Genomic DNA, 24,272 nt, shown 5'->3' with positions numbered 1-24,272 from the left:
AATCTGGTGAGATATTGAGCCATTAAAATATCTCTCCCAAAGCCTCCTTGAACTAATAAGAATGAGGGAAATTCTCCAACTCATCTCCTCCATGCACACGTGCAGCATTAAATCAACAATAGTCAGATTGCTCTGATATTTGTACTACTATACAATCTACTGACAAAATACATTAGGGTTGTTGTTGTGGGGTCATTTGTTAGACATACAGATCTGCCACTCAAAAGGTTGGACAAGGAGAGGGTTGCAGTCAGTTGCTTTTCTGGTGCCAGGATCTTTGATGTTACAAGATCCCCAAAGACCCTTTCTTCAGGAAATATGACTAAGACATGGTGGTAGTCCATGTGAGAGTGAATGACTTGGGACATAAAACCCAGATGGACATGCAAAAAGACGTGTCAGAACTTTTCATGCATTTGACAAGTGCAGTCAAGTCTCTGATCCTGAGTAGAATTCTTCCTTCACTTAGAATGTTACATAGGCACAGAAAAAAGCTAATCTGTTTTAACAGTTGCTGAGTAGTTGGTGTCACTCCTGGATGATCTAGTGAGTTTCAGCATAGGCTGTGATGATTTATAGTCCAACATGCTTCAAAAGGGATGGCCAGCACTTTTCATTCAAAGGCTTCTGCATACTGGATAAAGTCTTTGCTGCCTTCATAGTGCCTTTTTAGTTAGAGCACAAATAATGGACATTCCAGTGTAGGAAATTCATCAAATCCACATTTGAACCACACTAAGGAGGTTATTCTCAATGTCAGAGGTCTCAACAACAGATTGCCTGGTCTTAAGTTTCTCCTGGATTTGGAGCATATGCATGTTTGTGGAATTACTGAGGCTTGGTTTAAATGTAAAGGCAGCACTCCCTCCATACCTGGATTTTATACCAACCATGCCTTCAGGTCTGATGGTTCATTGGTTCATAAATTTACACTAGGTTATTGATCCAGTGGAACATTTTATAGGTTCATAGGAGGTTAGTAGGATAACAGACCGAGGGCCTTTATAAGCCTAGCTGTGTAAAAAACCCATGTACCTTAATTGACCATAGTTAGATGGCTGCTGTTAGCAGAGCAATTCTATGATCAGCACTGACTACCCCTGTCTATGAGGGACATAGATGCCACCCCTGGGGTGAATTTACGGTCACTTATCCAGTTGTCAAGGTTGCACTTAAATAGAGTCATTAAGGACCACTGATTCGCGTGAAGTGTGAACTTATTCCAGAGGAGTGGCAATCTCTGGCAGATATATCTGTCTCTCCAACATGTTTTGTTACTGTCACAGGCTAGGTTGGGATCCCTGGAACGAGTCACTCTTGTCCTATTTGATTTGTGGATGTGCAGTATTTCCATTAGGTCAGAGACTGCTCTGTAGGCCAGGCACAGGTCACCCTTAAGCAGCCTGTATGAGACAGAGTAGAGTGACAGGGCTTTCAGTCTTTTCATGTAAGTCACATTTTGGAGGACCTGGATTCATTTGGTTAGAAGCCTCTGTAGTTTCTCCAGTTGCTGCAGGTGTCTGGTGAGATACATACAGAAGGGAACATTGTACTCAAATAGTGGTCTGATAAGGGTTTAGTACAGCGGAGTTATAACTTCTTTAGTCTTGGATGCAATGTCCTTATTTATGAGATGTGCAATATTGAAGGCTTTCCTTACCACTATGGATACATGGTGATCAAAGTTTAGATTGCTATCAACCTGTGTTGCCAAGTCTCATACCACTGACTTTGAGCTTATGCAAAAGTGCAGATCAAGCTCAAAATATGCTTAATTTCCTTGTTCTTACCTTTGGATGGCTGGGATTCCAGCAGAAACACTCTGGAACTCTGGCAAAGGATGTCAAATGCAGAGCAGCTCTGCTTAACTTTGCCTAAAACTACACAAACGTGAAGCTTGTATACTGCAAAATTAAACAGTTTTAAACTAATCTGACAATAGGAAATCACACAATGATTACAACAACTCAAAATATATACCATTTTATTACATAATATTATATATTTTGAGTTGTTGCAATTTTGAGTTGTTGCATTTCTGTATGTGTTTTTTATTCGCTATGTTCATTTATTTATGTATTTCACATTTTTTTCCTTGTGCTTTATAATTGTTGGTTGGGAGGGTGGCCTAATGGTTAAGGTATTTGCCTTACAGACACAAAGTGCAGGGTTTGAGTCTCACAAGGGTTAATTGGCTAGGCTTAAAATGGCTTGCAAGGGCAGCTAGCCTAGTACTAATCTATTTCTATTTCTATTTCTTGATGTATTTTATCCTGATGTCCCTTTAAGAGAAGTTTAGTTATTCATTAGGATGATTTTTCAACTATCAGTAGGATTTGTTCTTGTCTTATTTAAGGGTGTTTGTTTTAGATTTTTTTATTCTGATAAAGAATATGAATGAGACAAAAGCACTAAATCAATAAAAGTATTTACTATTATTCCAAGTTGTTCTGTGGTGGTAGCCAGCCTGGGTTACTTTTTCGGTGTTTAGCACAGTTTTTTTACTGGGCTATTTAATTTTTTTTATTTTATTAGTACATGTTTTAAGTCCCCTGTATTTTCTTGATGAGAAACCGCTGTGGTCTCACCAGCTATTATAGGTGTCTGTTGAGATACAAACAAAAGGGAGCATTGTACTCAATTATTGGTCTGATGAGGGCCAAGTATAACAGAATCATAACATCCTTAGAACTAGATGTGATGCCTTTATTATGAGATTTGTCACACAGAAGGATTTCCTTACCATTGTGAATATGTGGTGATCGAAGTTCAGATTGCTATCAATCTGAGCACACAGATCATGTACCACTGAGTCTACACTTAGGGGGAGTGTTGTCTATATTGTAATTAGCAGGGATGTTAGCATTCCACAAGGGAATAATAATGCATTGTTTTGCATTTAGCTTCAATCCGTGGCTTTGGAACCAATCATTTGTCTGCATTAACCCTTTCTGCAGTGTATTAGCATCATTTGGGGACTCAGTGATTGCTCCCATTTTGCAATGATCAGCGAACTTGGTCAACCACAGGCTAGTATGTTTACCTGGACTTCTGAGAAATAAATTTCGAGCAGTAAAGGGCCCAGCAGAGAACCCTGTGGTACGCCACTGGTGACTGGTCTTTTGCTAGAGCTGAAGTCACCCACTTTGAAATTATGTGTCTTGTCAGTGAGGCAAATAGCTACCTATCTGGTGATACAGGGGTTAACCTAATTGGGAGAGTTTATCTGTAATACCTGAGTGGGGGTTGTGTCAAATGCCCTGGCTAGGTCAAAGTAGGAGGTATGAACTGTCTTTCTCTCATCCAGAGCCTTGGTGATGTGCTCAAAGAAGTCAACCAGGTTTAACAGACATGATCTACCCTTAAGGAATCTGAATTGGGTTGGGTCCAGAGTTTGGAGATTACCTATGCCCTTGTTGATAAGGTCCATAATGATTTTTTTCCATGGCCTTGCAAATGAGGCTAGTCAAGCTTATGGGTATATAGTTCCCAGGGTTGCTTGATATTCCCCCTTTGTGTGGAGGGAATACTGCTGCTGTCCTCCATTCTGCCAGAACATAGCCAATCCCCATGCTGTGGTTAAACAGGGATCCAAGTGGGTCTGCTAGATCATGTTCTACGTTATTTAAAAGACAACATGGGATGTTGTCATATCCCATTGATGCCATGTTTTTGGCCTTGGAGAGCACACATATGACTTCCTCTCTTGAGATAATATGCTGAGAAATGGTAGCAGGTATACTTTGATGGGTGCTTGGTGGGGACAGGGGGATGAAGTTTGCTGCAAATATGTCAGACAGCAGGTTGGTTATTTCTTCCAGGTGAGCATCCACAACCATTTCAGCACATAGCTGGGTATTCCCCTTTAGATTTCAAATGTTGTTAAAAAATGCCTTGTGATTATCCTTAGCTAGGGAAGCTATTTCTGCTTTGTAATTAGCTTTAGAGGACTTGACAAAATCTCTAATTTGTTTGTTTAGGCTAGAGATTGATTTTTTCTCTGCTGAGCCAGTTCCTTCTTGCTGGACATTAGTTTATTTTTCTTGTTGTATAGCCTGTTTATACTAGGGGTCCACCAGGGTGGCTTATTTTTCTGGTAAGACCTGGTTTTAATCCAGTCAGGCACAGCCGATTCTATACAACTGCTTAAGTGGTTATGCAGGGTTTAATGTACACCTCTGCATAGGAGTCTGTATTATCTGTGCTTGAGGGAGCTTTGAAACTTCTTATAGTATCACTTAGTAGGAGGTAAATTTTCTTGGAAATATTCCTAAGCATTTTTGAGCTTGAAGGGTATTTGGCATTATAATTACATCAAAAGAGACTGATTCGTGGACCGATCTTACCAGTGAGGACATCACATGGGGGAAGGGTGGTGGCGCAATGCTCACTCATGTTAGTGAGTACTATGTCCAGTACATTTGAGACCTTTGTGACTGTGCTAACTAGCTGGTCCAGATAATTTGCATCAACAAAGTCCAAGAACCTCTGAGCCAGCATTTCTCTGGTCATGTATGTTTCCCATTTGATGGTAGGATAATTAAAACCACCCATGACTAAGGTGTTGGGCTGTATGCTAAGTGTCTCCAGTAAGTCCAGGTATGTGGTATGCTTTTCCTGGTTCATGGTGGAGGACCTATAACTGAGAATCAGAGACTGAAAACATGCAAAGTGAAATGGCAGGAGATACTCCCATGGGAAAAGTAAAGGAGGACAGCATACATACTCAGTACTAGAGATGATTTTGTTAAAGTTATAAAAGTCAACTCAAAACTGGCCAACTTTATAGAAACATCCTCCAAGGGAGATGAGCAGATACATGGCATGATTACCCGGCATTCAAATGTTGTTACAGACCTCCAGAGGTAGAACTCTATTAAGAAAGATAAAGTTGCTGATATGGAGACATGAATGGAAGAAACGAAAGACAAATATAAAATAATTCCACCACGTAGCTAAAGCCGGTGTACTAAGAAATCAAGTAAAATAAAATAAAATGTAAAATAAACCGGCACCATGACACTCAATACTTAAACAGCAGAAAATTTATTAAGGCTTGCTACTAAGAAATCAGGTAAGATAAAATATAAAGTAAACCAGCACCACAACACTTGATACTTAAACAGTAGAACATTTATTAAGGCTTGCTACTAAGAAATCAAGTAAAATAAAATAAAATGCAAAGTAAACCGGCACCATGACACTCAATACTTAAACAGCAGAAAATGTATTAATGCTTGCTACTAAGAAATCAGTTAAAATAAAACAAAATGTAAATTAAACCTGCACCATGACACTTGATACTTAAACAGCAGAAAATGTATTAAGGCTAAATTTTCTGCTCTTAAAGTATCAAGTGTCGTGGTGCCAGCTTACATTTTGTTTTATTTTACATGATTGCTTAGTAGCAAGCCTTTATACATTTTCTGCTAAGTATTTGTGTTATGGTGCTGGTTTACTTTAGAAATAAAAGACAAACAGGTAGATTTGGAGGCTATATCAAGGCAAAACAAAAAGAAAATTAAGTCTGATTGGTGTCCCAAAGAGATTAGACAGGAATTGTCCACCTGGCACTATAGTCATTGACACCGGAAGATTCATTGAGAACAGAGACAGCCCACTGAGTACAAGGCAGAATGGTCAGATGACAAAACAATGAGCAGTGGCACATACCAAGAAGACTGGAAACTTTAGAATGAAGGCATACTTTCCATGATTTGGCAGCCAGGTATCACATGTAAAGTTGAGGGCAAGAGAATCTTTATAAAAAATGATTTTTTTGCCAGCACAGATTCTGTCCAGCAATAAAACTATTTAAACAGAAAGGAATAAAATTCAGAATAATTTTTCCAGCATTTTTCAAAATCCTGCTTCTGTAAGAATATAGTTTTTTCTGCATCCACAGGTAGCGGTAGCTAGAACGTTTTGTGCATGACAGAATGCCCATGAAAAGATCTGTAAAATTAGACACAAACTGAAATGAGGGCAGGAAGGAGCACAGTATCAAACAGATTTTCTTGATCAGAGAATAGGAGTGCAGTCACAGCAGAGAATTAGCTTCCCACTCTTTACTAGAGGGAAGGGTGCCTAGTCCAAAAGTTGAAAAAAGACCAAGAACAGGTAGGGAAAATGAAATATTTTGTGCAATGCAGTTCTAATGTATAATTAAAATAAAACTGTACAACTAATTTATTTAATGACAGGCCCAAGAGGAGTGGGAATGAAGCTTTGGTACAGACTGAAGGCGCCGAGTGTATTAGACAAAAATCTGCACAATGGTTCAGGCATACAACAGTACAACCCCAATGTCAGAGTGCAACAGGTTGCACGCGTGTTTGGTACAGATGGCTGTAGGTTCAATTCTCACACCAGGTCGATTGTTTGCTGACACTGCTGTGTAGTATAAGGGGGATGCTGCACAGTGTGCCATCCTTCAGATGAGATGTTAAACTAAGGACCAACCTGCTTGAGTTAGAGGTAGCTCAGATGGATGTAAAACATCTCATGTCACCTATCGAAAAGAGTAGGGGAAGTTCCCCAATACTGTGGCCACATTTCCCCTAGAAGCATAAATAGCACCTCAGGTCTCCCTTGAAAAGAGGTTACTGGTCTAGTCAGACTAACCTGGAAAACAAGGGATAGATAAAATAAACGGTAGACCATGTGGCTTCAGTAGAGGTATCAAAATATATGTTGGAAAGAAAAAGCAGACACATGCACTCAAATCACTCAACAACAAGTACCGATATGACTCTGTCATAGTTCATATTGGGGTAAATGACTTGAGATGTACCTCTATGGACTATATGAAGAGAAACATGACTGAACTCTCAGATTATGTGTCCCAGGCAGGTATGACCCAAGCCCTAAGCAGCATTCTACCTTCACGCAAGATGATGCCACAATATAAACAAAAAATGATTGACTTCAACAATTAGCTTAGCTTGTGGTGTCAGTCCAGGGGTATCCAGTATCTGTCAGCCTGAGAAGACATGGTCAACAGGCCATGCTGCTTTGCCAGAGATGATCTGCACCTGTCTCCTCTAGGCTTTTGGATACTGGCAATGGTGCTTGCCTCCTCATAGTGTCTTTTTTAGGCAATGTCAAAACAAGAAAAATTTCCGACATAACAAAATCCATTCAAGGCAAACTCAAGGTTCTGCTGATTAATGCTAGGAGAGAGTCTAAACATGAAACTGCACTCCCAAAAGCACTCCTCACCTTGGAAGATGCTGACATTAGTGCAGTCACTGAGACATGGTTCAGCACCACTGAGAGCACCCCAGCAGTGCAAGGCTGCAATGCCTTCCACATATTCAGACCTCAAAATGAGTGAGAAAGAACCAAAGGTAGAGGTGTATGATGTTCATTACAGTCAAGTACACCTCAAGATTGGTCAAACAGTATGAATCTCTCAAACTACTCAATTAACTATAGGCAAAATACCCTACCACATCATTTCTAGCTATAGGCTCACCACCATGAAACAAGAAAAGCACACTGCCTACCTGGACTTACTGGAGTCACTCACCATGCATCATAAGACCTTAGTCATGGGAGATTTCAACTATCTTCTATCGACTAGGTGATATACATGAGCACGAACATGCTTGCCCTGAGTTTCCTGGAATTAGTCAATACAAATGCTCTGGAACAAATAGTCTGCACCCCCACAAAACGTTCAAATGTCATAGACACAGTACTCACCAACACTGCACTCCCTCCAGTGTGATGCCCTCTCTGGCAAGGTAGGACCATAAATCAGTCTTATTCGAAGCAACTATTGAACATGTCACCATCACAGGAGCAAAAAAACTAAAAAAAACTTTTCCAAAGCAAACTACAGCCTATTAAGTGATGGTATAAAATGTTTTTTACCCACCCCCCCCCCGCAATCACTGACAACAATGACTCCTATGCAGAGGTGTACACAAATGTCCTGTATAAACACTTAAGTAACTGCATAGACTCAGTTGTGCCTGACTGGATTAAAATCAGGTTCTCCTGAAAAAACAAGCTACACTGGCGAACCTCAAGTATAAACAGGATATATAACACAAGAAGAAACTGATGTCTAAGAACAAGAGGAAACTGACTCAGCAGAGGAAAAATTCCCTCCACAGCTTGAACAAGCAAATCAGAAACATTGTAAAGTTCTCTAAAGCTAATTACAAAGGTAAAATAACATCCCTAGCTAAGGATAATCATAAGGCATTCTTTAACTATGTCCAAAATCTAAAAGGGAATGCCCAGCTATGTGCCAAACTGGTAGTAGATGGTACCACTCATACTATCCCAGAGGAAATTGCCAACCTTCTAGCTGACAGATTTGGCGCAAACTTCACAGCCGTGTCCCCACAAGCCATACATCAAAGAATACCTGAAACCAGTCATCTGCCTAGTATCTCTAGAGAGCAGGTCATATCTGCACTCTCTAAAGCCAAAAACACAGCCTCAATGGGACCAGATAACATCCCAGGTACATTCTCTTTAACCATAGCCTGAGAACTGGCTTTGTTCCAGCTGAATGGAGAACAGCAACAGTAATCTACTTGCACAAAGTGGGGCCATCAACTAACTGTGGGAACTATAGACTCATAAGTCTAACCAGCCTCATCTGCAAGGCCATGGAAATAATTATCATGGATGTTATCAACAAGGACAAAGGTGACCTTCTAACTCTAGACCCAACCCAGTCTGGCTTTGTTAAGGTTAGATCATGCTTATTAAACCTAGTAGACTTCTTCAAGAAAGTCACCGAAGCCCTGGATGAAGGTAAGACAGTGCATACTGCCTGTCTTGACCTAGCCAAGGCTTTTGACACAATCCCCCACTCAGGTATCATTGAGAAACTCTCCCATCTGGGGAGTAACCTTTATATCACTAGATAGGTAGCCAACTGGCTCACTGACAGAACACACATTGTCAAAGTTGGCGACTCCACCTCTGCTAGTAGACACGTCCCTTATGTCGTACCACAAGGATACTGTTTGGAATTTATTTCTTGGAAGTCCAGGCTAAAGTAGATGCCTTTGGCTTACCAAGTTCGCTGATGATTGTAAAGTGGGTGCAGTCAGTGAGTCCCTCAATGATGTTAACATAGTACAAGAGGGTCTAACACAGACAAATGACTGGTGCCAAAGCCATGGTCTAAAACTAAATGCAAAAAAAGTGCATTATATCCCCTTTGGCAAATCGGAATTCCCTGCAAATTACAATATTGACAGCACTCCCCCCAAGTTCAAACCCAGTAGTATGAGTTCTGGGAACACAGGTCGATAGCAATCTGAACTTGACCACCAAGTTTCCACAGTGGCAAGGAGGGAAGCCTTCTACATTGCACAGCTCATAAGTAAAGGAATCACATCCAGGTCTAAGGATAACTCTACTACACTTGACCCTTATCAGGCCATTAATAGAGTACAATGTTTCCTTCTGTATGTACCTCACCAGACACCTGCAGAAGCTGGAGAGAACACAGGGGTTTCTCACCAAGAAAATACAGGGCCTCCAAACCATGACTTAGGTGGATAGACTGAAAACCCTGACATTGTACCTTGTATCATATAGGCTGCTGAGAGATGACTTGTGTCTGGCCTACAGGGCAGTCTCTGATCCTGCTCTAATGGCTATGCTGCACATCTACAAGTCAAATGGAATATATGTCACTCAGTCTAAGGATGTTAACCAATCCTGTGACATTACCCGAACATGCTGGAGAGACAGATACATCTCCCAGATATTGCTGCTACTCTGGAATAAACTTCCAAGTCACATGAAGCAGAACTCCTCACTGACCCAATTCAAGCCCGTCCTGGACATATGGATGGGAGATCACATATTCACCATGGGGATGGCACCCACGTCTCTCATGGACAGAGGTAGTCAGTGTTTACCATAGACTTGCTCTGCGAATTACGTCCCTCTAAGCAAGGACAACTGAGGCAATTTGGGACTAACATGGCTAGGCTTGTAAGGGCTCTAGGGCTGCTAGTCTGGAAACCTCCTATTAACCTATGAACCTATGATGGGAAGGCATAAAGACTATAAACAGAGAATTTTAATAAGTTAACTCACATGTATGTAGTGAACATAGAGACATGAACAGATAAAATCATTGCAAAAACTTTTTTGAAAAGAAGAAACAAGGGAAAAGATGTTGGATAGTACAAACACACTTAAAAAAGGGATGATTGATGTGGGAGTTAACCTACAACAGAAAGCTAATTGTACTGTTCAACCACCAACAAACGTAAAACTGTAATCCATAACCAGAATAACCAGGAATCAAATTGCTTAAAAGACACAATATTCTGTTTTATTCATACAAAGTATAAATTCTCCTTTGTATGAATAAAACAAAATATTGTGTCTTTTAAGCAATTTGATTCCTGGTTATTCTGGTTGTGGATTACAGAAAGCTAATTGTACTTCAGGTATAGGACTGAATTTTAAGTGCAGGCAAATCTTGCCTGAGGATTGTAAATATGAATAGGTGTGTTAATATTATTTGTTGGGGGGATGTTTTGAAAAACTGTTTTAAGAGTGAATAGGCTAACTGTTTGCAGTGGGAAAACAATAAATCAAGTGGGTAACAATAACTTAACAATAATTAATATGATTAGATTGCTTTCATGGAATGTAAATAGGTTGTCTAACGAGGAGAAGAGAAGGAAGGTCTTCCAGTATATAGCCACAGTAAGGCCAGATGTAGGGTCTATATTAGAACATTGAGGTTTCAAACCTCGAATGTTCTAATATCAAACCCTATGCAGCGAAAGCTTAAAATATCGAAGCAACAGAAACCCGAATTTTTTCCTAGGGAAAGAATTTGGTTGTCCGTTTCTATTGCTTCGGTATTTTCAGTGCTGTGGTGGAAAGTTACCAGTCAGGTTCAGGTAAGTGTGCGATTGTGTGGATGTGAGGGTTAGGGCAGGTTAGGTGAGTTAGGGTTAGGGCATGGGTTAGGTATGTGTGCAATTGTGTGGACATGAGGGTTAGGGTGGGTTAGGTGAGTTAGGGTTAGGGAGCGGGTGAGGTGAGTGTACGATAGTGACGGACCTTAGGGTTAGGGTTTGGGTTAAGGTAAGTGGATAGTTAGTGGTGTGTGTATAGTTTAGTGTAGGGTTAGGTGTAAGATTTTAGGTGTATGTGTGTGGATTGCTGTTTGTTTGGTGAACTTGTGTTGTGTGTATGTGTTTTGGAACAGCAATTTTTTTTCCCTAGGAAAATAATCGCTGTTCTGACAGTTTGAGATTGTAAGCTTTCACTTACATAGGGTCGATTAATCACCGTTCACTTTTTTAAGTGGTCGGTGATCTAATATAGACCCCAGATGTATGCCTCCTATAGGAGATTCATCTTTGGCCACTAGAGCATAAAGGTTTATTTAGGGGGCCACTGGAATAGGGGGAATATGCATCAGTGGTGGTAGGCTGGAAGACAGGAGTAGTAATAGTGATTGTGCGCTTCTGTCTGTTGCCATGGAAACACAGCTGGAAGATCTAGAAGAATGACTTGAAGCAGTGAGAAGGACGTTAGAAAGGAATAAAATAACACTAGTGTCATTACATTTCCCTCCAGGTTTCAATGCCACAGAATTTCAGGAGATGATGACAGAGTTGTTATCTTTTCATGAAGGGGTGCTGATCTGTACTGGTGATTGTGATGTAGTGACTTCAACTAAGAATGTTAATAAAGAGCCCAGGAAAGGAAAAAAAACTACAAGACTGGGCAGGTGCCATGAGGAGACACTAGGCAAATGTGGGCCTAATAGTTATAGCCATATTGTTTTGAAATGAAAAGAAAAATCACACTCAAATAAAATTAGAAAGACAGATTCGGTTAACCACTCCTGTAATTAAAACAAAGTAATTTATTAGCGCTTTCATTTGCCAGTATTGCTAAACTTCATCAGATACATTGAATAAAGGAAAATACGTCATTTAAATAGTAAATACAAGTTAAACATCACTTCCTGTTTCTTAAAGTTAAAGTAAAACCCATGAAATTGTTCCAATAAATCAGAATAAATATTCTCCAAAATAATGAAGATAAATGTGTTCTAAATAATTAATCTATCCAAGGATTTCAAGTTTAATAAACATTTAACATTGCAGTTGTCATTGAGACCAGGAAAGTTAAAAGAATTAAGGTGTAATTGCCAAAATAATTCTTTTTCTTCTAAAATCAAAGACCATGCCCCCCCCCCTCCTTTCAAGAACAACTTTGTCTAAAATGGGAAATGAGAAACAATGTTGACTGTTCTCAATAATGTGTTTAGCTAAAGCATTGTTGGAATTGTTTTTACGGATGTTATACATATGTTCATATATGCGCTGTTTCAAAGGTCTCTCAGTTTTACCTACGTAGAAACAGTCGCATTTGTCACATGAAGCCAAATAAACCACTCCTTTAGTTTCACAATTATATCTATCTAGAATGTGGAAGTGTTGTCCATTTATGTCTAAGTTCTTACCCACTTTTATGTGTTTACAAAAATTACACCTACCACATTTGTATATACCAGGGTTGGTTACTAATTTTCTAAAAGGTCTCTCCAAAAGTGTTTTCAGATTGTGTCCTCTTTTGAAGGTAAAAATAGGTCTGCCACCTAGTTTGTGGCATGTAGTAAGACTGGTTTGAATTAGAACCCAATTTTTAGTCAAAACGTTTTTTAAAAGGCCTGTGGTGTTTGGGGCTTTGAAACAGCACATATATGAACATATGTATAACATCGATTCTCAGCTAGAGCATCTTCTGTGTGGCGACACGTGTGAATGGGCGTACCTTAGTTGAAGGTTGTGCATCAGGGCTGGCAACTCGGCACATAAAAATCTACTGCCAATCATTAGCGGACCGGAGTTCTGCTGTGGCAACCCCTAACCGGGAAAAGCTGAAAGACACAACAACAACAACACAACAACCTCAAAAGCATCAAAAGGAATTTACAAACAGGTATGTTATTGTTATACTTAACCAACAAAATCCTATGCAAGGGGGAAATGCACGGTCCAAACCAAATGCCACGAAACCATCAAGTAGACCAGCATGAACAGTTTGGAGTAAAAGTTAATCCTTTATTGAACATTCAAATGCAGACCGGTTTCGGCAAGTGTTGCCTTCTTCAGTGTGGGACAAAACAACAAAGTCCCATCCATCAAACATTTTATATGAACCTTCAGCCAATAAGGCAACCAACTTCATAAATATTAATGATGCAGAGAGAAAAAAATTTTTGCCATGACAAAATATTCCTTGTAATGGTCAAATGTTGACTACAAATACTGTATGACCATTAAAAAGATCATCAGAAAAACTCAAGCTGGCAGATATAAAATAAAAAAATATAAAAATATAACAAAGAAAATGAAAAATAAAAAATAAAAATAGAAATTGCATGTTAGACATAGTAAGTAAGGAGAGTACATAAAAGATATATACATTGGATATAAAGTATTCAAAAAATGTCAATATGATCAATAGTATAGTGTATAGCACAGTTCACCAACAGACAAAAGTTAAAGAAAAAAGTTAATGAAAAAATGCTGTATGTTGTAGACCAAACATCATGATCTGGATATACAACAATATATTGAACAAACCCTCCATCTGGTGAATATCCATAGTACCTATAATGAACAAAATTAGCAATAGCTAGATTGCACTGATCAACCACTCCAAATGAGATACCTAGGGACATGTTAATGTAACACATAAATGGTAATATCTGTCATAAGTCTTGATATCGGAAAACCCTATCAGAAAAACAACAAGGGCTCATACAAAACAAAGCAGACCTACCCCCTTTGGGAAACAATGCCACCCAGAAATAAGAAATAGTTATACAGAAACAAACATAGACCAAATGTATATGCCATATATACATATATTGGATAGGCTTGTGCAACTGTTACATATGAAACCCATTAAAGATGGTCATTGAGCCCAGGGTAGAACAAACCCCCCAATGTAATTATCCAATATTTCTCTTTGTGATCTAATAGGCCATGCCAACCTTGTTTATTACTTCTATCGCCGGAAATGCGATCAATGATCATGAAATTGAATCTGGCCTGTGGATGTTTGAGTGTATGTTGGTACAAAGCACTAGTCTCTTTGTGATTTCTAATGTCACTACGATGTTCGTTCATTCGAGATCTAAATGCCCTAGAAGTTTGGCCTACATAGAATGCACCACAATAACAAGATGCTAGGTACACTACCCAATCACTACTACAGTTACCAAATGTTTTGATGTTAAATATCTTACTAGTGTTGCGACTGGAAAATTCCTTGGATTTGGGCATATAGGAGCAAGATCCACAATGACCGCAGGGAAAGGAGCCAAAAAGCTCATCACCTTGTAAGGTAAGTTGTTTATGAATGGTACCTCCACTAGCCATGTGTTTATAATGTGACAAATATGAACCCAAGGTTTTCCCCCGCTTGTATGAAAACCGACATTGTGGGCCCAAAACTGATCGTAACCGGTCATTAGCCAATAGGATATTCCAATGTTTGTTAATAATATTCCTAACCATATTGATATTTCTTCCATAAGTCGTAACAAACCTGACAAGGGTACAAGATGTATTCTTGTTTTTGTTTTTGTATTCCAATAGTTGTTCCCTATCCATACGATTTGCCCTACATCTGGCTGAAATTATATCATAATGGTCATAACCCCTGCTGGCAAACCTCTGACTCAGATCCATACTAGCTACTTGATATTCCTCATCCTTGGAACTAAGACGTTTTATGCATATGAACTGAGACACTGGAATGCTTCTGATAGTGTGATGGGGATGCAAGCTGGAAGCATGAAGCAAAGTGTTATATTGTGGGTACTTGCGAAACACCTTCGTGGATAGGGTGTGGTCAGAATTTCTGGAGACCGTGACATCCAAAAAGTTGATTGAATTTTGATCATGTGTGACTGAAAATTCAAGTCCCCATGCATTATCATTTAAATAATCCACAAATTCATATCAGTAACCCAAGTCCGCACGCCACACTAACCAACAGTCATCCAGATATCGTCGCCAGATGTCCATCTCCACCTGATAGATGTTATGTAAAGCGTCATATATCATGTACTCCTCAAAGTAAGCCATGAAAAGATCGGCATAAATGGGAGCAAAGGATGCTCCCATGGCAGTCCCTTGCAACTGCCAGTAACACTGGCCTTGGAAATATAGAACATTTTTGTTGAGTACATGTTCTGACATACAAATCAATAATGTGTTAAACCCTGGTGTGTAGAGATTTGCCCTATCTAACCAGTATTGAAGGCAAAAATTTTTTTCTCTCTGCATCATTAATATTTATGAAGTTGGTTGCCTTATTGGCTGAAGGTTCATATAAAATGTTTGATGGATGGGACTTTGTTGTTTTGTCCCACACTGAAGAAGGCAACACTTGCCGAAACCGGTCTGCATTTGAATGTTCAATAAAGGATTAACTTTTACTCCAAACTGCTCATGCTGGTCTACTTGGTGGTTTCGTTTTATTGTTATACTTAAACCAACTGCAGGCTTATGCTTAATCAAGAATTATTATCCTATATTACTGATTTATCCAGATATTAAACATTTATTTAGTGATACTGGCTTAAAGGGTTCATCTTGTTGCTAATCAGATTGCCTCAATGTCCTGCTCAGCATTTATAGAATCAAGCAGAACAGAAAAGGAGCTTATGCTGAAATTAATTTTCTACCATAACATGAATCATGATGGCTGGAAACAAGATGTTTGATGATATTCACGTCCCTTCTCTCTTTTAACTTAACAGCTTTTTCTTTCCCAGACAGTTATTTTCAAGCCATTAAAGTTTTATTTGATTTAGCTCCCACTTGTTTAGCATTAAATGGGAGCTCTTCCTCTTATATAAAGATTTCTATAGCTACAAGGCAACCCAAATTATTACAAATTATTACAAATCTATCAAGACCAACAATTATTTGGTATTTATTTCTTCAATCTAAGTACCAACACTACCTCATTTGCAGGCATCCAGTGCTATTTATCCTTCATCTACTCCAGCTAACAGGAGATTATAACAAAGCTTCAAATTACAAGTTTAACATTTATAAATCAACCCTTTTCTCATGAGTTCCATGAATAATATGTTAAACTCATCTCTGCCATCAATGTCATAATATCACACTCAGAAGCCTAAACATCTGAGAGTTAAAAACATATTTATTGACATTTGATAACCAGGTAGGTGAATGGTCATGGGCCACCAAGCAATAGTTTAGTGCATCAAATAAAGACAGTAAAATGCAGATTTACAACAGTTATTTTGAGTAAATAAATATATATTACCATGCTGATAGAGAAAGACAACTGCAGATTTACAAACAATAGTTTGGATGCATGAATGCTCAGAATTTGGCATCTTCATTCAAAAGTAAGTTTACAGTATTTATAATGGTAAATGCTTTGTGCTTTACAGTGGCAGTAAAAAGTATTCAAGTATATCACACTTGTTAAAAATAGCACATTTACAACACAATTTTTGATGTCAAAATATATCCAACACTTGTACCTTTCTTTATATGAATTTGATCTAAATGTTAGTAAAATTAAAGTGGACCAAGATAACTGGAACAAATTCAAATTTAGCTTGCTTGCTTGCTAGAAATTTAATTGTTAAAATGAATGCTTTCCTCATGCTATTTTACTGCTCCCTGCACCTGACCATGAGCTGCTCTGAAGCCCTCACCTCATCCATCGGTTCTATGAAACTTCCTTACATCCACCAGGCTGACTTCTACCCATGGTTGGGGGTAGTAATGAGATTATTGCTTCCTAGAACAGTGTTACTGTTTCTAGAGAGTTTTTTCTTTTAAAATCTGTTCCCTGTCTTTGCATGCAGTTTTGATGCTCAAGGGAATGGCATGCAATTGTCTTATGATGTCTCTTCCATGCCTCCATCCAAGACTCAGGAAAAGTGCTGACCAACCTTGTTGACAATACTCCTTGCATGTCTGCAGCCTTCACCAGGGATCAACTCTGAAGGGTTGTCTGAGTTTGCACCTTCCCTTCAGGATGGTCTTGCTCAACCTTCCTGCTTCACCATTAAGTATCTGAGGCACTAACTGAACTTGGATCACCTGCCCTTTAGTTAGGGCTTTATCTCTTTGCCTCTGATGAGGCTTGCTATTTTATTTTTTGTAATAATTTGATTTCACTTATTTCAAACAAAATCTTTAGAGTTCTAACAAAATAATCTCAAAGTTTCCATAGAATAAAAAAACAATCTCTTGGTCAGCTTGCATTATCTTTTGAATTCATTAACCAAAATTTGAAAGTTAGATGCAGGACACAATGGAATATAGTAAAAATAACAATTACTGACCATAAATAGGATAATTTGTGAATGCAACTTTAATAAAATGTTAAGTGCTTTCATCCCTAACTATGGGACTTCATCAGAACATCCAACAGCTGAAACTATTGAAGCAATCTATTATCACAATTAATTAACCAATTAAGTTCAATTAAAAACAAAGCATCTTCTAATGCAATTCAAAAGTACATTGTCTATCATTTGAATCTTATAAATAGCATGTGTATAATATAATAAAATATGTTGATAACAATAAAATACTATTCATTAAAAATCCAATTTATTAACATTCATGAATTGGATTCACAAATTATCCTATTTATGGTCCGTGGTTGTTATTTTTACTATATTCCATGGTGTCCTGCATCTAGCATTCCTTTTTTTGTTACTGGTTTACTTCTGAATGCTTGCCCATTGTTTTGGTATCTTTTGAATCCATACTTAATGGACAAACTTAAGATCTCTAACATAACTATTTTTACAAGGTGTCTAGACTAGTTAAACATTTTAGCATTTCTGGACACTTTACACAGCATCTTGCTATATCCTTGTTTAGGTTATTTCAGTTAGAGTACTCTTAAGAGTCCAGTTATATCAGGTATCTTTTTGAAATCCTTTTCATTTACATGTAAGTGATCATATATATATTTTCTAAACATTCATCATCTGTTAAACTGTTAACACTTGACTCTGAATTTCTAGGAGGAATTGGGTTGTGTAAACAATTCCTTTTTCCATAAACACTTCCAGATAACCCTAACCTCTCAACATGTTAGATTTTCCAGGCTACTCCAGTGGCATAAAGGGATAAAGCCCTGACTATCCCCAAGTGGACCAAGGTTCAGTTAGAGTCTCAGGTGACTGACAGAGCAGCTAGGCAGGGAAAGACATGTCCAGCCTAGGTGGGAGGGTGCTCATTTGTGTGCTCCCTAAGGAGAGGCATAGTCCAAAGAGGGAATTTGCTCTCAGACATAATCAATGAACATGGGGGGGGGTAGAAAAAGGACGAGGGTAAGTCATAAAAAAAAAAAAAAACTGTGGATGGATGCACAGATGAGCTGCGCTCCAAGAACACATTCAAGATCCACAACCAGCCCCAGTAAAATCAGAGTAAGTCCGGGGAGGGGTTGGGGACTAGCTGGTAAACCTATTGTAGACATTTAGTGCTGTGGTTCAGACCAAAAAAATGAGGTCCAAGGGGACAAAAAGAAAACATCAGATTTTGGAATGATAAAAAATCTATGCTTATATCTTTTAATGTAAGGTAATACTTCAATAACTTTAACAGAGATGTTGAATATATAGCACCTTGAATCAAGGACCATTCCACAACTCAATTTAAAAAAATGTTAGATCCTTTCTTTTTGGGGAGATTGATAACAACAACAGTGCAATGGCATAAGAGGTTGCACACTTGACTTTGGTGCAAAAGGCAGTGGGAACTTTTTCATACCAGTTAGATGGATTTCTGACACTATAGTGCAGCATAAATGGGTACTAAACTGCTGAGTGTGTAGTCCTTCAGATGAGACATTAAAATGAGATCCCATCTGCTTGTGTTGGTGGTAGTTCAGGTGGATGTCAAAGATCCCACACCACCTAGCGAAAAGAGAAGGGGAAGTTCCCTGATGCAGTGGCCGAGTTTCACCTAGTAGTTTAAGTATCACCTCAGGTCTGTCCACTGAAAAGGGGTCACTAGCCTATTGGTACTAACCCAGTCAACAAAGATTAAATAAATAAAAAAATGGTTTCCTCATGGTTGATTTACCCTTAATTTCCGAATGTTTTGTACTATTCTGCTACTCATTCATCTAGTTACTGCATGATATTGCTTAAAATAATATGTTTTTTTTTCCAAAATGGCAAACAACTATGTACAATGCCTACAAAAATATATATTTTCTTAAATTTATTGAACAGCAGTTTGTGTTCTGTATGCTGTCTACCTGAGTCCCCATAAATTAGCAGCAATGGGCAAACCTGACTCCACAAACTGCAATATTTGGTATAATTCAGTTGAGGATGTTTTCATACAGTTTGGCCATGTAAATCTATTTGTCTGTCATTAATCTAAGAAATTTCTTTAAGGAACCATCAGATTCCTTGATTATGTGTCATTGCAAATGGAATTTCCTGCTCTGAAAGTGGAATCCTTGAATTGTTGCTTGTTACTTGTTACATAATTTGTATGTTACCTCTAAGGCCATTCTTTACCAACTTCATTTGGTGGATTCATGACTTCCTATTCCCATGTTTAATTAAAAAAAGGTTTTAGAATGGTCATTTATTGATAATATATGGATTTTGGTTATATTCTAACATAATTATGATGCATATGTTGGTATCTATTTCTGTGTGATGGTAATGCTATCCATCTATCTCATGGGTACTTACAATGGGTTTGGCTTAATTTCATGTATTTTTTTCTCTAATTACCATTAAATCTAATAATATATTGCAGCATTTTAAAGGTTAAAAGATCTCATAGAATAAAGTGTTAAGTTTCATGGAGTATACTGTGCCAAAATTTGGGTATTTGATTTGGGCCTGCCCACGGGCACTATACACCCTTACACAACATGCATGACAGCCTGGCTGCAGTGATCAGTAGTCCTCAGCTATATCATAGCAATGTGCACCTTCTGCGGCAAACAAAACCCAGCTCAAGACTTTGCTACTGTGACTGCCTTCAAAGCATATTTCTACTTTAATAGCTTAAATTGTTTGCCCTAACCTTTCTGGGTTGTTTTCTTGTTTTTGAGTTTTTCATATTTCTTTGTAATCTCAGCTGTCAACTTGAAAAAAAAATGTTTTCATTCTGGTTTACATAGTTGCTTCTCACAAAGAATTGAACAATTAGCAGTGCAGTATTTCATATTTCCTCAAACTTCATGTACCCACGACTGCCTTTTTTATTGTTTTTTCTCAGTTACTGTAACAATAACCACAATGTTAAGCAAATACTTTTTGTGCAGGGAATCCAGAATCATCCCACTTGTACAGCATCACTGATTTCCATTTCTTCCTATCTTATGAGATTTTTAACTTATTCAGTAATCTATTTTACTTATGGCTTGGATCACAAGGGTAGGGGAAATTATATTATTATATTATATATGGACAGTTTTGGCTAACAAATTAAACAACATGTTTTGGGAGGTGGGAGAAAATGGGTGGAGGAAAAAGAAAACAGACAGTGAAAGAACTTGCATACTCTACACATACATATATACACACACACACACACACACACACACACACACACACACACACACACACACACACACACACACACACACACACACACACACACACACACACACACACACATGCGCGCACTTTGACTAGAACCAAGGTCCCTGGAGCTGTTATCAAAAGATTTTAACTACTGATTCACCATGTTGGTCAGTACCTGCTCACCTGTACACCAGGAGAGCCATGAGCAGCTATGCACAAGCTGACACTTTGACTGCTTTTCCCCCATAGCAGCATGCAGCACGATGACTTATGAACCGTTTATATACCCTAACAGGGTTCCCAAAGGAAAATCTAAATTTTGGTTGTCACTAGTATAAGTGATTTGAAGCCTGGGTCTTACGTAACAAAACCTTATTCCTTCAGTAAGCTCCATATATTTTAGTCTGTGTCACACAAATACCATGGTTGCTTCTTCAACTGCCTGTTTTAATTATCAGGTTTAATGCAAAAATCATTACAATCAGTGCTATCAAATAAAATGGTCCCTGTGACTTGTTGACAGTGGAAATTTGAAAGTAACACTGCTAGAAGAACCCAAATCAGTTACCCATAGTCCATTGCTCATTTTTTTCATTTCCTGCATTTATCTTAACATCTAGTAACCCAGTATACTGCAAATAACCAGTACACATACAAACAGAGCTATTGATATAATGAGATGCCAATGAATATAGTTTATTCATCAGACATGGGATGATTGTTACATTCAGTGTTTGCATAAAGTTTGCTTAGGTGGAACAGGCAGATGTTTTGCGATAGCTGTGACAGCAAATATGCCTATCCATAGCTAGTGGGGTTTGACTTTATTGGCCTGAAATTGTCCATGAAAATGACAAAACAAGTCATGGGCATTCAGAATCGCCAATTAGCTGAAACACTTGATGTTCATAAGGGTCATTTGCATATATCCCATGTGCCTCTGATACAAAGAGGTTTGGGAGGTCACTCAGTGGAGGTTTTAGCTTTGCTGGAGTTTTTATTTTGTTTGTACTGATTGGTTTTTCAGTGATCTTCTCACTTATTGTTTTAGTTTTGAATGAAGTATTAGCAAATATATGAACTGTCAAGGATGCTTTTCCAAACAGAGTATGCTGTGGACAGTCACAGCAATCTGTAGTTTATGTACCATTCAATGTAGGTAATTTATACAAAAGTCGAAAGCAGAGGATTTGAACCATCTGTCAGGAATACCAGAAATGTTGTTCTCCAGACTACCTCTGTGAAAATGTAATATAACTTAGTTGTAACTTTGTTGTGTGCATCTAGATTGCTGCTGTATTCCATGTCAGCAGTGTTGTTGCTACTTGCTTCAGTGGCTCTGAACTATTACTGTAATATCATCACAGTTTACATGTTCATATACACAAGTATAGCTATATTTTATAGAATTATACTCTCTGCAGCAGTAACCTAAGTATTTGAAGGAACATATCAGTAGCCAGGGAGATTCAGAACACCTAAAGAATGAGGACATAAAAGTAAAGTAAAATGAACAGGTGACATAACAGAGATTTACTGCTTTGTCTAGTCCACATAGCTCTCACGTTCTTTACTCAAGAATCAGGCACAAACAAAACATGGTGGAGGGGGAAACAAAGGCCCAAAATCATGAATACATTTTAAATCTTACTCTAATTCACTTAAAAGGGTAATAGAACAACAGGTTTTGCATCGATATGCATTTTTCTGAATAATAAGAGGTATGAAGTTCTAATGCCTGGCATTATTAAGTGACTGCAATCCTCAATGATTTAGAAGAACAACAAAACTTTTATGAATGCCAAGGCAAAATATGAAACTAAATCAGAGGCATTGAGTAAAATAAGGGACATTTGAGAAGTATGACAATCCACCTAGGGTATATACAAGCAGAACATATGGGATATAGAATATAAATAATCCATTTAGTAAAACAGCTTTTATATGGAATATTATATTACAGGAGCTGAAAAACAAAATAAACCTAAAAGCTATGGTTTAATTCAAACAACATTATCTGACATAGTGAAGGCTCAAGTAAGTCATTCATCCTTTCAAGTACTAATGATATTACTAGAAACAAGGAGCATAATCAGATTGCCATACACAGGAACACACTTACACACACACACACACACACACACACACACACACACACACACACACACACACACACACACACACACACACACACAATCGTAAATCCGTTCAACTGTTTTATTTTGTGCTTGTCCTACTTTTGAAGCCATGTCCTGCTTTTCAAAGAAGTGCAATTTCTGAAACGTTCATTACCTGAAATCATCAGTTTAGTGTGAAGTTCTCTGAGCTGTTTCACTTTTAGTAAATATTGCCTCTTACTCTCTTTCTCTTTCTCTCTTTCTCTCTCTCTCTCTCTCTTTCTCTCTCTGTCAAGGCAAAGCGTATGTCTGTTTGCCTTCCGGATCAGTAAACTACATGGGGGAGGAGACTGTGTAATACTAACACACTCTGGAATTTACAGTTGCTGTTACCCAGACATGCAGTGTTTTCTCTGATGGCCAGAATATCTAACTTTGAAGATTTTCAGTGTAAGATATGATTCTGTTTGCACATTTGGAGTCAGAAAGGGAATATACACACATGTAAGTATGCTTTGTACTTAGAAGAAAAACATGGGACAATAAGACATATTTATATTGTTCATTTATTTCATCTAATTATTCTAATTTGCCTTCTTTTTATTCAGCATTTCCTGCAACAGTGAATTCTAGGGTCTTATCAACATTTCCATGGCAAAATGCTGCTTAATGCCTGTCAAGTACTGGAAGTCCTCAGTTTACTATTTTGGTCCCTTTAGACATCTTTTATTTTCAGACCTGTGCCTATTAGCATACATTTTGTATCATGTCATTCCCTTGACTCATTTTTCAGTATCACCACACTCTTCATTCCATGTAAACCTCTAATCTCTTTGGTTGCACACCTCTGCACTCCCTTCTGTGCCTAATGTTTTTCTTCTTTATGAACACCACAGCTGTACACAGTATCACAACTGCAGTCTTATCTTTGTTTTGTACAGTACCAGTTCTTCTTCTTTCGGCTTTTCCCGGTTAGGGGTCACCACAGTTTGGCACGATTGGCAGTAGATTTTTTTATGGGTGCCAAGGTGCCAGCTCAACGCCCAACCTTCAGAGAAGGCATGCCCATTATACGAATGTCTTTCGAATGCCACTCGACCGTGGGGAGGACATGCACACTCCACAAAGAAGGCGCTCCAGCCGAGAATTGAATGGGAGAACCTCTTGCTGTGAGGCAACAATGCTACCGCTGCACTACCGCAGCTGCAGGACCAATATGATCTCATATTCCCCTTTTTTGCTTCACTACTGCTTTCGTATATGCTCTCCTTGGATTTTCCTGTATTATTGTGAACTCCATGTTTCTCTTTTCAACAGTATTGCTATATCTCTAGAGTACATAGATTCCCATTTTTGTTCCACACTTAAATTTACATTTCTTTACACTGAACCCTTTACCTTTCAGCTCACTTCTGCTTTGTCCCTCACATTAGATACTACTGTGTCTATTTCTGTGTCATCTGCAAATGTTACTTTTGTTCCTTTCTCAGTTCTCATATCTGATACATGCAAAAAAGAAGAAAAGAAATGACCCCAGCACTGACCCCTGTGACACTTAATTA

At 38.3% G+C, this 24,272-nt stretch overlaps 1 protein-coding gene across 1 annotated transcript in view; it reads right to left on the bottom strand.

Annotated features, from left to right (window-relative positions):
* Nucleotides 1-23,006, bottom strand: part of LOC122811883 (membrane-spanning 4-domains subfamily A member 4A-like) — a 156,406-nt gene extending 133,400 nt beyond the window's left edge. The window contains exon 1 of the mRNA XM_044084024.1: nt 22,886-23,006. The gene's annotated coding sequence lies outside the window, so the exon portion shown is untranslated. The remainder of the gene's footprint in view (nt 1-22,885) is intronic.
* Between the last annotated feature and the right edge of the window lie 1,266 nt (nt 23,007-24,272).

The sequence above is a fragment of the Protopterus annectens genome, chromosome 9.part0 (genome assembly GCF_019279795.1).
Source record: "Protopterus annectens isolate FY-2018-M chromosome 9.part0, PAN1.0, whole genome shotgun sequence".
Classification (NCBI taxonomy): domain Eukaryota; kingdom Metazoa; phylum Chordata; order Ceratodontiformes; family Protopteridae; genus Protopterus; species Protopterus annectens.
The sequence above is the reverse complement of the archived record's forward strand: the minus strand, read 5'-3'. Positions and strand labels throughout refer to the sequence as shown.